General features: G+C 38.9%; 1 protein-coding gene across 2 annotated transcripts in view; it reads left to right on the top strand.

The window, feature by feature from the left end:
• Positions 1-6,314: 6,314 nt before the first annotated feature.
• The window catches only part of FHL1 (four and a half LIM domains 1), a 62,817-nt gene continuing 55,780 nt past the window's right edge, over positions 6,315-13,351 (top strand). Inside the window, exon 1 of one of the 2 annotated variants that reach the window (XM_006082048.3) lies at positions 6,315-6,398. The gene's annotated coding sequence lies outside the window, so the exon portion shown is untranslated. The remainder of the gene's footprint in view (positions 6,399-13,351) is intronic. The other variant, XM_006082052.3, reaches the window with a different exon arrangement.

The following is a 13,351-nucleotide window of genomic DNA, read 5'->3' as shown; positions in this document are numbered from 1 at the left end:
GTGGGGTCTCCCCTGGTTTCTAATCAAGGATGGTGGGGATTGGGACGCAGTGAAGGGGGCCCTCCTCAATAAGGGTGGTGGGGGTGGGGATTCGAGGGAGTGGAGGTAGGGGGCTCGCCTGGGTTTTCTCCATGGAGATGCGGAGGGGTTGGAGGAGTGGGGGAGGGTGCAGGGAGAATGGGGAGGGAGGGGAGAGCCCGCTGCGCTTCACTATAAGGGAAGGGCGGGGGATTGGCGAATGGAGGTGAGGACAGTGGTGGATTTCAGCTCCAGCGTGGAACCCAGAGAAGCTAGAGGAAGGTTCTATCACGTGGGTTGAGCCTTAGAACGTGGATTTTCAAAACTGCAGGGTGTAACCTTTCCGCCTCAAAAAGCTTAAAATCCCTACAAGGTGCCGTCTGTTCTAGGCTCTGGGGGAGCGCTTTCTGCTTTCGAAGTTTCTCTTTCCTTTCCATTCCTCAAGGCCTCTTATCCTCCAGGACGAGGTGGACTTGTGGAAATCTGCAAAGGAAGGCTGTGTGTGGTTCGGGTTCAGTGCTACATTATTTTCTGCATTTTGGGGCTGTGCGAGTCTCTCGGGTTTGTTTTGATTTTGCACTTTACAATAAAAATCCTGTACCAGGGAGACCCCTTGGGAAAAGAAGAGAATACAGTTTATTAAGGGGACTCCAGGTTGGATTTTTAATATCTTGAAGGGCAAGAGATCTGTCGTAGCATTTTTACTTGGCTTTCAGAGGATGTAGAAATAGAATAAACATCGAATGTCTTTGCTGGAAGTCCCCTATATTCGTTTAAATTATTCCATCGGGATTATCCGAGCCCCCTTTGATTTGAATTTGGAATAGATCCTGTTTTCCTAATTGGAGCCATCATTTTGTAATTGCCTGTTATTCTTCCCTGGGTTATCAAATCTATGGCAAGCTTATAGAGCAGCAGGAATAATTTTTTTTCTGTTATCTTGATTAAGACAGTTTTAATGTAAATTTTATGTTGTTCTTTGGAAATGTGAACATTTGCAAAATAGCATAAATGTGTATTATGGGCCCATTGGAATTTTGCAAAGCCTTTCCATTCCCAGCTCTTCTCCGGGAACACACACACACACACACACACACACACACACACACACACCATTCTTTACACTGAAAAAGCAAGGGCTTCTGGGATGGTAGCTTTGCCTTTGGAAACTCATGCTCTTATTTGCTTAAGAAGAATACATATTAAAGAGGCTAAGGCCTTTAATGTGGTGAGGCTATATACTGCTTTCCCATTTTGGTTACATAAGGTTCCAATCTAGTCTTTACCTTCAGTCTTTAAAATGCTTATTTAACATTTTGAAGAGCAAATATAATCTTTATGCAACAGGAAATTGGTCAGATAGGCCATGATTTGTACAAACCACCTCCCAACAATTACAGTCTAATACTACCATATAGGTTTTGTAGCCATATCTTGTTTTTGAAATTCTAAGCTACCATTCCCCTATTGAGTATTTGGAGAAGGAAAGAGTTGTGTGTTTTTTTATTAACCTAGTCTAGATTTTGCGTGAAACATTAAAAAATATGTGTAAGATTTAAATTGTTAAAATTTTCTCTTGTATGATACCAGTGTATTGGAGCTAACTTAATAAGTATAAAATTAGTGAACCACTGAAATAAGATAATTATTTGTTTACTGGAAATGCTAACCTGAAAATGTTTAAGTAGAAGTAGAGATTTGGGTCTCAAAGATTAATGCAACTACATTTAAATAAACATTATTATATGCACCATTTCTAATGTTAATGTGATATGAAGTCTATGCATAGGCAACAATCTAAAAATAGTACAGTTGACACTTAAACAACACAGGTTTGAACTTCAAGGGTACAATTATAAGGTGGTTTCTTTTTTCAGTAAATACCTGTACTGTTTTCCATCTGCCTCGAGAGTCCACAGATATGGAGGGCTGACTGTCTGCATTGATCTACACAGTTTTATACAGGCAACTTGAATATGCACAGATTTGAGTATCTGTGGGGGTCCTGGAACCAATCCCTTGAGGATACCTGGAATAGCCCTTAGGGGGTGAAAAGTTGTACACTCTTTTTTGTTTGTTTGTTTGCCTTGGGGATTTAATTCTGATTAAATTCTGATTTTTCTCTCTTAGGAATAGAATCCCCAGAGGTAAAATCTTTTGAAGAGAGGAGAATGTTGATGGGTGGTGGGCCTCAAGTTTCTGTATTTAAAAAAGTGTAAATTGAGTGTCTTTTACCCAGCTTTTTGAGAACCTGTTGTTTGTCCTGTGGGACTGGAAGGGGAAAAAAAGATGACATTTCAGAAATTAACAAATATATGATCAAATATCTTTCTAAATAATCTTAAAGATTTTGTTAACATCCATTTGAAAAGTAATTTGTGAATCAAGACTTTGTGTAAGAAATTGCCCCACACCATTTGAAAAAAATAACAGTTTGTTGAAGGAATGGAAGCTAACCTCATGAGACCGATCCCTGTTTTCCTGCCCTCTACTTCCTGGTTCCCTTCTTCCCCACACCCCTCCCTTTCTCCCCTCTGGTGCCAGTAACATTGGCTATTATAACCTTGTGGGAGTTGAACAAATGTTGGCACTTGCTTGAACTTAACTCTTTGGCTGCTTTCCCCAACTTTTGCCTACAAAATTTTTTTGGTTAATTGAACTTTCCAGTTGTTGGGATTTGGGGTAAAAGGGAGTCAACTGTAATTATTTTCTCTTAAAAGAGCTTTTCTTTCAGCTCCTGTTGGATAAGAGCAAAGAAAGGGTTGGGTTTTTTTTGTCAATGGAATACTTAATTAAGCAGAGTATCTGACCATTCATTTATTTAACAAACATTACTGAGTTACCTCCTCGGTTGGAGGCTGTGTGCTAGGTGCAGGGATGCACAGTGGATAAAAAATGACTTCTGCCTTCTGGTGCAGTTACTAAATGAAAGATAGACAATGAATTTGTTGTGAATAATTGAGAGTTGTCTAATCTTTTGGACATTGGCATAGCACTTTATTAGATATATTAAATATGCTTTAGTCATGCAAACAGTGGAGTCATTTCCAGAGAATTGTTCACTGGATAAATTTTATCTCACCTCCCCAGCTAAGACATACTTTTCATTTTGGGTGATAATATAATTTTTAAGTCTTCTTAAGCTTTATGGTCTTTTTTAAAAGATGAGTCTTATGTAAAATAAATAGGACATAGTACAATTCTTGATATTTAGATTCAACATTTTGTATCCCTTTATAGAGTAGTGAGAAGATGGCCAGGCCAGCATTCGTTCCTGAGACTTAAAGCATCTTTTGACAGCATAGTGGGTCAAAAAATTTATTTTTCTGTGGTCAACTTAGAATTATCTTATATAATAAAAGGCTAATATACAAATCGACCGAACGGCAGAACAACCGGTCACTATGATGGACACTGACCACCAGGGGGCAGACGCTCAACGCAGAAACTGCCTCCTGGTGGTCAGTGCGCTACCACAGGGGGAGCACTGCTCAGCCAGAAGCTGAGCTCACAGCTGGCGAGCGCTAAGGATGTCCGACTGACAGCTTAGGCCCGCTCCCCAAGAGCTCCCAGGATGGCTCCCGGACTGCAAGAGGGCGCAGGCCAGGCTGAGGGGACCCCCCCCCAGTGCATAAATTTCATGCACCAGGCCTCTAGTGGATAATAATAGATGATGGAGCCCAGAAGAATGGTTAATACTAAATAGTAGCACTAGTAAACCCTTGCCCTCCTGAAAGGCTACCTCCTGAGATCTTTGAGAATTCCCCATTTTGTGAAGAATGCTAGACCAGTGGTTTCTAACTAGGGCAGTTTTGCCCCCAGGAAACATTGAACATTGTCCAGAGACATTTTTGGCTGTTACAACTTGGGGCTTGGCATGCCTCTGAGAGGCCAAGAATGCTGCTTTCACATTCTATAGTGCACAGAGCTGGCTTCCCCCCCCCCCCCACAAAGTGTGATCTAAACCAAAAAGTCAATAGTGCTGAGGTTGATGTAATTTCCTCTACAAAATGCAATAAAATGTAACTTCAGGAGTGTAGAGAACAATGACAGTTTCTTGATATGACTTGAGTAGTTTGTTGAGCTCACTTTACTAGTCTTAAAAGTGACTGATTCCCATGCATGGACCGAAATATTTAAAAGACCAATAACAGCTACCATTGATGGTAATTACTCTGTGCCAGGCACTTGTATGCATGGTATATCCTCTTCATTTTATAAACGAGGAATCAGGCTCAGAGTGGTAAAGTAACTTGCCTTAGGTCTCATAGCTGATCAAGGTTGGAAGTAGACATCAAAATATTGTTTACAAAAATGTGCAAAATATAGTTATGCACATTTCATAGATAAGATTAGTGAAGTAACTTGTCTAAGATTGCACAACTAATAATCAGCAAAGTTGGGATTTGAACTTAAGTCCCACGACTAAGCCACTGTCCCCTGCTGCTTGATCTAAAGTTTGGGGTTGATGAAAGGGGTGAGTTGAGGAGCAAGCTGCAGAGAGGTGAGTAACCAGTCCTATAAAAAGTAATTTCAGAAGTAATGTGTTGTAGTTGCTGGATTATATTCAGGTAGAGAATGGAGAGGTGAATTGCTGTACCTTCTTCAACAAATGAGAACTGAGTGCAACATGGTATTCTGGAGATCTACATAAACTAAGCCTGTCGTCATTTTAGAAACTTCATTTTCTATCTTACTTGAATTTTTGGAAAACTTTTGATAATTGTACAACTGGAAGTTACTAAATTATGTTTAGATCCTTTCTGCAGCTTACCTTCTACCTTCTCTAGGACTGTCATATAAAAAGTAGTAATGCAGCCCTAATTGGTTTGGCTCAGTGGATAGAGCATTGGCCTGCAGACTGAAGAGTCCCAGGTTCGATGCCGGTCAAGGGCATGTACCTTGGTTGTGGGCACATCCCTAGTAGGGGGTGTGTAGGAGGCAGCTGATCGATGTTTCTCTCTCATCGATGTTTCTAACTCTCTATCCCTCTCCCATCCTCTCTGTAAAAAATCAATAAAATAATATATTTAAAAAAAACACTTAGTAATGCAACATTTGGTTTGTCATCTTTTTACACAATTTAAGCATTTGGTTTTTTTTCTATCAAAGTTGTTGGAAGTTGTTTTTATAAAAAATTTCATCAAATTCATACTTTTGTTTTTCATATGGGGGTGTGTTTTGTTTTGACAGCTTAAATATTTCACTTTTGATATGTTGTGTTTTAGAGCATAAAAAGAGGAAAAATAAGAGACAGCCATTAGCAATCATATTTTGTCTGGCAAACTTTTTTGTGGGTAGAAGAAGAACCTCGTGTTTCATTTCATTTACTTTAAATTGGAAAGGAATTTTAACCATGATTCTCAAGGGCCAGTATGCTGGGGGAGAAAAGAAATGTTATTTAGATAAAATGCACGTTTTGATTTCCACTTAGGACTGTGAAGTAGAGATTTTGATTGTAATAATAATGTCCTGATTCTGACTACAGCAATCAGCCACTTGGGTAATCAACCACTATGTATGGATACTCATTGTGATACTGTCTGATTTTGTGCCCCCTTCCCATCGATTTTAGAATAGACTTGAGAGATCTGATCAAACTTGTAAGAACACACTAGTCCTTTTGAAAAATCTAATTTTTTAATTATAAGAGTAGTACTTTTTCATTGTAGGGAAATTCAGAAAATACAGAAAAGTCTAAAGAAGAAAATAAAAATGAGTTACAATCTACCACCCAGAAGTTAGTGACAATGTTTTGTATTTCTTTTTGTTATTTTTAATATGTTTTTATTGATTTTAGAGAGAGGAAGAGATAGAAACATCAATGATGAGAGAGAATCATTGATCGGCTGCCTCCTGCACGCCCTCTACTGGGGATTGAGCTGACAATCCGGGCATGTGCCCTGACTGGAATCGAACCATCACCTCCTGGTTCATGGGTTGCCGCTCAACCACTGAGCCACACCGGCCAGGCTGTATTTCTTTTTAAAATACAGTGATTTTTTTAAAAAAAATGTGAACTCAAGTCTTTTGTAAAATCTCCAACCTATAAGTGTAGTCTAAATTTTTTAAAAATTTTAACAAAATTTCTGAATTATTGTTGCATCTCTAGATAGAACTCATGAGCATAAGGCGTGAAATGAGAAAGCTGCCAGGGAGTTGGAGGACTGTCCTGTGGCCTCTTCATGCAACCCCCTTAAAATTTCTCCTCCTCAAACTTGAGTGATAGAATTTCAGTGCTAGAAGGGACTATCAATACCCACCCCCTTCATTTTTCAGGTGAGGAAAAGGAGGCTCAAAGAGGTCAAGCACCTGTTCCAAGATCATATAATGTGTTAATGTTGGAGTTCCAGTGTGAAGTTATAGTTCCTCCATAGTAGGTAAGTTTTTATTTTCTAATTACAAACTTCTCATAGCCAAGAACTTTTTGTTAGCCTGTCCCTCAAAAGAACAGGCTTTTATGGTGGAAGTATATTAACTGTACTAAAGGATACCAAAAAGCCCACATATTTCCTAATTTCAGAAAATGATCAAAACAGTTGTGAGCAGTACAGGAATTTTTCATATAATTTACTTTATTGAAGTTGAGTATTAGTGATCGGGAACCTCTTTTGTGCGTCTGGCCCTCAGTTTAATTTTCCCTGGCCTATGGGGCAAGTACCAAGGCATATCAAACATGCCAAACAAGAGGAACGACAAACAACTTTTATGAGACTTCACACATGGGAGCCAGAAGAACACGATTAAAGCTGTTGCTGTACAAAATTATTTGTTTCCTGTATAGAATGAGATATCTGTTAAAATTGTGGGAAAGAAATTTTAAAGATTGCATCTGCTTCCAAATTTAGGTAGGAAGTTAAGAAATTACAGCAAATGCTGACAATGTGGCATCATTAACAAACATAACTGTTGTTTGAATTTGGCACTATTAAAGTTTTTCAGCTTTCCTCCCTCTCTTTACCCTGCTCTCTTTGTCTCTCTTTGTAGCTCTGTGGCTCACTCTTTGTGTCTCCTTTGCCTGTGTGTCTTTTTCACTCTTAGGGTGACTTGTTTTTCAGTAGAGCTGACTCTACTCACTTTCTTTTTTTTCCTGGTTCTCAGTGTATCCACGTCATCATTTTCATGTTCCACTGTGTACCCCTTATCCCATTCACCAGTATTATAGTTATACCAACCTGGACTGGGCCAGGTCCTTTTTTCAGCCTAAGATGGGCAGGGAAGCTGCTGCCTGGAGCAAATCTGGGCTAAGAAGAGCTGGTGTCATTCAATGCAGAATGTCACTGATAGAATAGAATTAAACAAAATCTGATCAGAAATAACATAGGCCACATATACAGAGTGGGACAAAAGTAGGTTTACAGTTGTGAGTACAAGAAACAGTTTGGTGTTGTATTATTTTTCATATGAACAACTGTAAACTTTCTTTTACCCCTATACTTATAAACCTGTGAACACAAAATCATCCTTTCTCTATAGCCAGGGCCCCAGCAAATGCTAACCTATGTGAGATAATGCATATGAATACTCAGTACTAAGGACTTACTATTTGAACAAATGAGGAAATTTTACCCTTGCCTAGGGGTGTGTTCTTAAAGAGTTTTTGCTCCTGTTTCTCATTCATGCCCATTAATGAAAGTGTGCATTGTCAGCTCTTCCAAGCTTCCTGTAGCATACTGTATGCCTAGTAGAAAATGGGTTTTCTTCTGCATTTAAACAATGAGATTTTATTGTACTTTATTTTTGAACTTCTGTGGAAATGCACAGATAGAAGATCCGTGTGTGCTTTTTTTAAAATGCAGTGAAACCTACAAAAAGAAAAGAACAATTGCCTGGCCCGTGTGGCTCAGTGGTTGAACATCAACCCATGAACCAGGAGATCACTGTTCCTTTCCTGGTCAGGCCACATGCCCAGGTTGCAGGCTCAATCCCTGGTAGGGGGTGTGCAGGAGGTTGTCCATTGATGATTATCTCTCATCATTGATGTTTCTATCTCTATCTCCCTCTCCCTCTCTGAAATCAATAAAAATATATTTTTTAAAAAAAATTTTTAAAGAAAAGATCAAAATAAGTCTTTGTGGTCAGCACATTACTTCTTGTGGAATTTATATTTTAATTATCCACATAAAACTCTGGAATGTATATATATATATCTCAAGACACAAAATGATCCATCCATAGTCTAATCACAAGAATTTATAGTATCCGCAAGGTTTTACGTATACTTTTCAATACTAAGGTAATGATAGCTAAGGATACTGAGATTTTATCATCACGGTTTTTTAAATTGATTTTTAGAGAGAGGAAGGGAGACAGAAAATGAGAGAGAGACAGAGAAACATCAATGTGAGAGTGGAACATAGATTGGTTGCCTCCTGCACAATTCCCTACTGGGAATCAAACCCTCAACCCAGGCATGTGCCCTGACCAGCAATCAACCAGAAACTTTTTTTAAAAAAATATTTTTATTGATTTTTTACAGAGAGGAAGGGAGAGGGATAGGGAGTTAGAAACATTGATGAGAGAGAAACATCGATCAGCTGCCTCCTGCACACTCCCCACTGGGGATGTGCCCGAAACCAAGGTACATGCCCTTGACTGGAATCGAACCCGGGACCCTTGAGTCCACAGGCCGACGCTCTATCCACTGAGCCAAACCGGTCAGGGCAACCAGAAACTTTTTAATGCCCAGCCAACTGAGCCACACTGGTCAGGCCTTATCAAGGTTGTTTTGACAAGGATGATACAAAACTAAATTTCTATACGTTTTGTCATTCACTTTCAGTTTTAGAGTATGGAGAAGGCTGCTTGACGCTTGTCAAGTTTAAAAAATGTGTGCTTTATGCCATGGCTGGTGTGGCTCAGTTGGTTGAGCATCATCCTGTACACTAAGAGTCACCGGTTTGATTCCTAGCCAGGGCACATGCCTAGGTTTCAGGTTCAGTCCTCAGTTGGGTGTGTCAGGGTGCTTGCGGTCAGAAACCAATTGGTGTTTCTCTCTCTCTCTCTCTCTCTAAAATCAATAAAAACATTTTTAAAATGTGTTCTTTTATTAGGAAGAAATTAAGCATTGGTTTGTCAGTGATTGTGGGGATCTAGTTTTACATATCATTCTTGCTTGTGAAACTATTAGCATCTGCCTATAGACATGATCAATCATATGGCCTCTCATGTGTTCAGGTGAGCTGAAGTAACAGGTGTCCCCTGCCCACCCAAGTTTCTTGGAGACTAAAGAGTACATATAGACACAGAGATACATACACATGGATTATAAAGTCTCAAAAGTGTTATATCCCTAAGCCATAGTAGTGGGATTTAGACATATAAATTAACAAAATTTTATTTTTCAACATATTCTAAGAAATGTCCTGTAAAAAAGTAGAGCTTTAAATACTTGAAATGATGCCGAAACCAGTTTGGCTCAGTGGATAGAGCGTAGGCCTGCGGACTGAAAGGTCCCGCGTTCGATTCCGGTCAAGGGCATGTACCTGGGTTGCGGCACATCCCCAGTAGATGTGCAGGAGGCAGCTAATCGATGTTTCTCTCTCATCGATATTTCTAACTATCTCTCTCCCTTCCTCTCTGTAAAAAATCAATAAAATATAAAATATATTTAAAATAAATAAATAAATAAATAAATACTTGAAATGATAAAGTTCCTAGCCAGATAGCTTCTGGAAACTAAGGAGACACTGTAAGTTCCTTGTTAAAGATTCCACGTCTCCAGATGCCAGGGTTAATTCAAGTTTTAAGATCCTAGGACCATTTTCTTCTAAACACAAAAAATTGTGGCTCTATTTTTTGTGTGTTCAAAAAATGTTTAAAAAATATATTTTTATTGATTTCAGAGAAGAAGAGAGAGGGAGAGATAGAAACAGCAATGATGAGAGAGGATCATTGATAGGCTGCCACCACCTTCCCCCTCCCCATCTCCGGCACGCCCCACACTGGAGATTATTGAGCCCACAACCCAGGCATGTGTCCTGACCTGGAATGGAACAGGGGCCTCCTGGTTCATAGGTTGACACTCAACCATTGAGCCAGCTGGCTGGGCTCAAAATGTTTATGAGCTGGAATTGAATTTGGTTGTTAGACAACTTGTATTGTTATTCAAAGTCTCTTGAGTTTCAAAGCCAAAAACAAAAGTAATGATGGTCACGCATTTAGGATTCTTTCAAATTCTGGCTACAGGTAAACAACAATTCTTTATTTCATGTGTGGCCCCTTGGGACTCTGCTAAGCACATCCAACTGCAACATGGCTTAGGATTTTCATACAACCTTGCTTTTCACCTGCTTCACTAAAGGGTACTCTAAAAACAGAAGGTTGATATTTAGAAATACTGTACTTAACCAGCTCGAGAAACAAACATGTAAGTGAAATGGTCCAACAATGTGCCTTAAAAGAGGCAGAGCTTCAGTAACCTTTTCCTCCTAAGCGCTGCCTCTTTTTAAGGAAAGAACTTAGAAGGAATTTCCAATGTAGTAAGCGCACCTAATCATACTTAGGAAAGAAACCAAGCAGCTAAGCTAATAGGTGGTGAAAGTTTATACTTGCATATATAGCAGCAATTTTCAAAGCTTTTCATCTCATGGCACACATAAATTAATTACTAAAATTCTGCGGCACACCAAAAAAATATATTTTTGCTGGTCTGAAAAAAAATAAGTTTAATTTTGATTTATTCACCCCATATGGCTATTTTTGTGTAAGCTGTTGTCATTTTTTTTATTTGACAGTCTAAGGCAGTGGTCGGCAAACAGCGGCTCGCGAGCCACATGCTGTGGGGAGCTGATATAGGGTTAAGCCTCAGACTGACCTGTGGGCAAAGTCATAAACAATTCCCAGCTTAGAGGGCACAGTCCTCTTAAGCATAATTAGGCTTGACCTTATGACGCTCCCTAGATCTTACTTGGGAAGCTAATGGGCTGAGGGAAGTGCAACAAGAACAAAAACAAGTGAAACTCACAAGAACAGTGTAAACAAGTGAAACTCACAAGAACTGTGTAACTATGGAAACCACTACCTTGTTTACCTCTCACTATAAAATAAAGGCTCAGCTTGCCTTGGGATCTTTTCTCTGTGGCCTCAGCCAGGCACAGGGAAGATCCACGGAGACTAAGGAAAGCTACCGAGTTCTGAACGCTGTCTCTGTGTAAAACATTCTTCGCCGGCTCCTTCCACACCTTTGGGAACCCCTGGACCGCTGGGGCAGGACCCCAGCAACACGAGGCTCTTTGGCCCCTTGAGTGTGGCTCTTCCACAAAATACCACGTGCGGCACGTACAGTGCGATTGAAACTTCGTGGCCCATGCGCAGAAGTCGGTTTTCGGAAAGGAGATAGATGAAACAAGTATACAAGATGAGTGTGGATGGGAGAGTTGGAAGGGGTTGACCTCAGTGAACATACCTCAATCAGATTGAGGACGTTTTTAGCAAAGGCCAGCTTAGGAGTACCCTAATTAAGTTGATAACAATGTACCTACCTATATAGTTTAAGTTTAAAAAATTTGGCTCTCAAAAGAAATTTCAATCGTTGTACTGTTGATATTTGGCTCTGTTGACTAATGAGTTTGCCGACCACTGGTCTAAGGGAAAGGAAGTCAGTGCCCCTGACTAAATAGTCACGTACTGCATCTTTTAAAAATTCTTGCAGCACACTGGTTGAAAATGGATGATCTATAAATAAGCAGGCAGCCTTTGTTAGAGTTACTTTAAAAATATCCACTCTCCCCCCACTTTATTAAGGAATAATTAATAAATATAATTGGATATATTTTAAGGGTACAACGTGAGGATTTGATATACATATACATTGTGGAATGTTACTATCAAGTTTATTGAGTATCATTTACATAAAATAAACTGCATTTACTTAAAGCATATAATTTGCTGTTTTGGCAAATGTATATACCCATGAAACCACTGCTACAATCAGGATGTAGAATATTTTTATCACTCCCACAAAAGTTTCCTCAGGCCCCTTTTGCAGTACATTCTTCCTTCTGCCCATGTCCCCAAACAACCACTGAGCTGCTTTTGTGTGAGAGCCATTTTCTAAACTTAGACTTGAAAATTTTTGGAGCCTTCTCTATCCAAAGACTATATTTATATCCAAAATGCAATTTCTTTTCTATGTTTAAGAAAATGATACTGTCCCAATTTTCTAAATATTAGTTCTTAACAAATTTGCCTGCAAGTAAACTACAGCATCCTTATTAAATAGCTTCATTGCATACTGTACTTTGATCGAAGGGAAATTATAGCCAAGAGAAAAACAACTCTGATGAAATGGAAAGTGGTGTATGTTCTTCTGAAGTAGTTGTAGTGAGATGTTAAATTCCTCAAGAACAGGACAAATAAAATAATTTGAAATTTATTTCATGTTTATTTGTAAAGTAAAAATGAAAAATGAGGGTAAATATTTTACATCGGTATGCATATCTATATCTGTATCTATATATCTATAAATCAGTACCTCCAGGTAACGTATCTATATTATTACTCAGGAATAATCCTATCCCTTGAGCTTTCCAAAAGATTTCAACCAGATTCAGAGTGAATTTTCTGTGCATTGGTGTATCATCTTTATGTATTTACACAAACTTTTAATATGCTCAATATTACTTCCTCATTGATATAGTCAATTGAACAAACAATTGTTAGGCAATTTAAAGGCCATACTATTGTCCTTCCTCATTCACCCTCTCAAAAGTTTCATGTCACTGTGATTTCATGTCTAGCTGGCTCTCTGTTCTGTTGCTATCACTCTGTCCTACATCTAGTCTCCATCTGCTACTCCTGACTTCTACTGTCTTCCTTCCCCAATTTTCTTCCTTGTCTTTTTGTCCTAATGCCGCTCCTTACACTGCTCTGCGTTCTTATGATACAGCTAGTTTTGAGGGGAGGGGGTGCAAGCCCTTTTATAACGCTATTTTAAAACAAAACAAAAGCTTACAAAGCAGAAAATATACAGAAAAAAATAACTTGATTCAAATGTCCCAAAAAGAGAGGGGAAAAAATAAAGGGGACAATGCCACATGTTCAACAATAAAGGGTTGCTTTTCTTATTTTTAATTCAAAATACAAGCAAAGGATACACATACTTAAAAAAAAAAGCTCAGGAGCAGACACACAGCCCTGAAAACCCTTCACTAAAAAAAGCAGGAGTTTGGTTTTTCTTTGTCTATGCAGGTACATCATACAAGTCTACCAATGCATGTTGTTTCTATAATTCATGAACGTGGTCAACAAAATAGTGTTCACTTCAACCCAATTTTATTTAAATTTTAAAAAAAATAATGACAGCTGTTTTTATAAACATATCCAGACCGAG

This window comes from Myotis lucifugus, unplaced genomic scaffold (assembly GCF_000147115.1).
Source record: "Myotis lucifugus unplaced genomic scaffold, Myoluc2.0 scaffold_2, whole genome shotgun sequence".
Taxonomy (NCBI): domain Eukaryota; kingdom Metazoa; phylum Chordata; class Mammalia; order Chiroptera; family Vespertilionidae; genus Myotis; species Myotis lucifugus.
This window is presented reverse-complemented; position numbering and strand designations above follow the sequence as displayed.